This window comes from Belonocnema kinseyi, chromosome 2 (assembly GCF_010883055.1).
Source record: "Belonocnema kinseyi isolate 2016_QV_RU_SX_M_011 chromosome 2, B_treatae_v1, whole genome shotgun sequence".
NCBI lineage: Eukaryota > Metazoa > Arthropoda > Insecta > Hymenoptera > Cynipidae > Belonocnema > Belonocnema kinseyi.
The window spans coordinates 44,818,131-44,822,270 of record NC_046658.1 but is presented as its reverse complement, the minus strand read 5'-3'; the positions used below and the strand labels follow the sequence as shown (position 1 = coordinate 44,822,270).

At 40.1% G+C, this 4,140-nt stretch overlaps 1 protein-coding gene across 1 annotated transcript in view; it reads right to left on the bottom strand.

The window, feature by feature from the left end:
• LOC117167158 (protein Star) overlaps positions 1 to 4,140 on the bottom strand; it is a 75,155-nt gene that overhangs the window by 14,368 nt on the left and 56,647 nt on the right. The gene's annotated exons all lie outside the window — the stretch shown is intronic.

Genomic DNA, 4,140 nt, shown 5'->3' with positions numbered 1-4,140 from the left:
TTCCGCGACCACCTTGACGGCGTGAGATGTATAGTTGCAGAACAGAATAATTTGGATGCTAGCTTCTGTTCATGTACAAACCTTTCGTGTCCCGATATCAAGGGATCTGAGCTCGTTCTTCGTCCATGGTACCATCCCAAATGAATAGAATACTACTGGGCCGGCCAGCAAGTTCGTTGCAAATACTTTGTTCCTCGCCGACAGTTCGGAAGACCAAATCTGCCGGATGAGACGTTTGTATCTGCTTCGGAGATTATCCTTTATAGATTTCATATCCTGAATGCGGTTCTGTGGCACGCCCTGGTATGTATAAGTCTCTCCAGCGCAAAGGTGTCGTATAGCGCTTCTATCGACGAGCTCAGTGTCTTCAGGGATGCCATTAACTTTTCCTCGCTTCAAATAAACCTTGGCGCATTTGTCTAACCCAAATTCCATTCTTATTGCCTTAGTTTATCGTTCGACAACCCCTAGAGCTACATGTAGTTGCTCTTTGTTTTTAGCATAGATCTTAAGATCGTCCATGTAAAATACATGAGTGACCTTGTACTTTTGATCTAGAGGTTTGATGCAAAAGTACCCGTCGAAATGGGAAAGTGCTAGAGATCGTGGCAATAATGTGAGGCAAAAGAGAAGTGGGCTCATTGTGTCACCCTGAAAGACACCTCTCTGAAAGGTGACCTTGTTAGTTGTCACGCGATTTTTTCCAGATGAGATAGTAAATCTGGTTTTTCAAAGCGGCATCAATCTCTCTATGAACCTCACGATTTGCGGATGAACCTTCAAGCTTTCCAAAGACAGATGATAAGTCTATGGGAGGTCGAATCGAAAGCATTCCGGTAATCAATCCAGGCCATCGATAGGTCAAGCTGGTGGTATGCTGCATCTTTGCAGACACATATATCGATGAGCAAGTTCTCTCGACATCCTGCTACGCCTTTCTTTGAGCCGCGTTGTTCATACATTTCTTGCAACACAGGTTCAATTGCCCAAACAATCCTATCATTTAGAATATCTGTGAATATCTTATACAGTATGTTCAGACAAGTGATTGGCCTGTAATTCTTCGGGTCAGCTAAATTGCCTATTTTCGGCAGGAGTATTGGGCGCCCTTCCACCAACCACTCCGGAATTGGTTCTTCCGACTTTAAATATGAGGTGAAAATACGGGTCAAATGCTGATGGGTTGAAGGAAACTTCTTCCACCATAAGGTTTTGATACCATATAGTCCCGGGCCGGAATAGTTCTGCATCCCTCTTAATACTTTTTTCACCTCCTCGGTAGTGATGGATGGGCATTCTTCATCGGGTGTTATGAGGGCACTACACAGCTCCTTGAAGCTATTTATGTTATCTGAGTCTTCGTCCAGTCTATGCTGCACCTCGCAGACTTCTCTCCAAAATACTTCGACCTCGTGTGGTTTGAGCGGGTGGTCGACAGTAACTAGAGGGTCTTGGAAGAGTCGAGATGGGTCAAAGAGAAACTTTTGATTTTCTCTGACCCACCTCTCTCTCCGCTCTAGACCTCTCTTAGCGTCAGATAGTATCCGTATTCTCTCAACAATATGCTGCCTAATGGTCAGCAGCTTTTGACCTTGGCGGTAAAATTCCTGCCAGATATGATTTAGTCAAGCACACACTGAATGCGGGACACATACTGTCTTGCCCAGCCTATCTTTATGACGAGTTGATGCATTCGTATTTTCGTCTTATGATCAACCGTTGGTTTTGTTTTACGGTTCGCATAGGCCAAAGCTCTTGCTGCATTATACACACAACAATTGATAGTCCAGAGGTTTGATTCTTCGGAAAAATATCCACGAAGCTCTTCATCCATTTCAGCAAAATCTTTAGGCTTGTGAGAAACCTGGATGTTGATGTTTCCCCGGTTCACAAAGCATCGCTCTTCCTCTATCGGATGCCTGCCCGCTGTTGGTCTTAGTGTCGCCTCTCTTTCTCTGTTGCCGGCTTGTTCTGGCTGTGGTAGAGCAGGCGTTCCGCTTAAAATGCCCCTTTTTTTGAGTACTTCGGCATAATTTTGCAGACGTTGATGCGAAAAGTGCGATAACTCCGAGTATTTCTCGCACCACAGACCATGCAGTCGTGCCATGTAACCTCGTTCAGGGGTCACACTCGCATCGTATCACTCCAGCAAGTCGCTATTTAGTTGCTCCGTCCACCTAAAGGTCCCGAGATTCCGCCGATCCATTGCATTGAATCCATCTTCATTGGCTCCCCCAGCTCTAGAGTAGACGGCCTTGTTGGTCGATCCATTGTCGGGAGCCCTGCGCGTTCTGTTGTTTTGAACCGCACTTACTACAAAATATGTTTGGTGTGCCCCGCATGCAAAGATAAGACTGCGTACTCTGAGAGGTCGACCGATGTCCCAGAGTTACCGTTCTAGACACCTCACCCAGGTGCCATTCAGCTTTTGGCACGGTTTTCACACCTGAGCTTGGGGGTTAATTCCTTCGGGACCACCCCTGGACAATTGCCCGCGACTTCCAAAATTTTTTTTTTAGAATGTACATCTTTTTAAAACGGAGCCATCAGACTTAGTCTGTTTTAATACCAATGCAAGTTACGAATTATAATAATATACAGTTATGGGAATGATATAAAATGTCAGGGGTAAACTCGAGTGCGAAGCTAGTGATACGCGATGAGAATGTGTTCGTTAAAGCCGAAGGAGCTTTAAAAAAAGAGATTTCACAATCAACAAATTACTGTTGTCGATGCTTCCATCTTTAGTTAGTGGTACCGTTCGATACGATCCTGTCTCGTGATCGGGTCGGGATCGCATCGATTTTGTCTCGGGTCGGGATCGGGATTCCGATACCCATGCTCGGTTTTCTCTCGGCTCAGCTTTGGCTCGGAAAGTCGATATATCGGCTAGGAATCGTGTCGGGTTTTCGATCCTCCTTCGCCAGATGTGTGTCTGTGACGTAGCGACTACCGGTTCACAGTAGAGTGAAATGATAAACGAGGTACAAAATTATGTATAGAACGCTATAATGCACCGATTTTGGATTAGTTTGTTTTGGAAAATTCAGGACTAAATTTTCTAGAAGAAGTTGAGAAAAGATTTGTTATTTTTTTTTAATTTAATTTTTATCTTAATGCAAATAGCGAAAAGTGTTGAATTTTTGCATTTCATGTTTAATTCCCGTTAAAACAATTGTTTTTATACTTCAGATCACTTTGATTCAATGCAAAGCAGTATAAGAAAAAAAATGTTATCTTCCGAAGGTTATTGTTATTAGCAGATTTTAAAGCAAATAATCTACATTAAGCATATTTGTTGTTAAAGTATATTCCTGGTGTACAATTGCTTACTTTTATTGTTTGCATGATACGTGGCCATCAAAATTGAGAATTATATGTTAATAATTACTTCTATAAACAAATTCTATGATCAAATGTACATCACAGAACTTGATAGACAGTTAAAAATCTTTTTTTCTTCTACTCTTATTGTAATGATATCGCCGATTATATTTTCTGTCAAAACGATACTATCCATTGATATTTGTTTATATGATAAGACAAATTATATAAACAAATGCACATTTTGTACTTTTTCAAGCAAAAATAAATCGTTTTTTTTTCGGACCTTGCTGAAGTTATATTTCGAAGATCATTCAATGGAAACATTTTGCTATGAATAAATATTTTTTATTTTAATAACAAATAATACATAAAGAAATGCACATTTTCGGCGTTTTCAAGCAAAAATAAATCTTTTTTTTCAACCGACCCTGCTCAAATCATATTCTCAAATTTAGTTATGAATTAACATTTGTTAATTTTAAGAACAAATTAAATAAACAAATGCATATTCTCGGCGTTCTCAAGCAAAAATAAATCGTGTTTTCATGTGATCTTGCTCAAATTATATTCAACAAATTTAGTTATGCATTAACATTTGTTAATTTTAAGGACAAATTATACAAACAAATGCACATTTTCGGCGTTTTTAGGCAAAATTAAATCGTATTTTCATATAATCTTGCTTAAAATATATTCCAAAAATTAAGTTATGCATTAAGGGCATGTGACACAGCTAAATACCTATATTACCGACCACAGTTTTTCAGTTCACTGAATGTTTTTTTGAACCTAAGAACTTTTTTTGTAAATAAA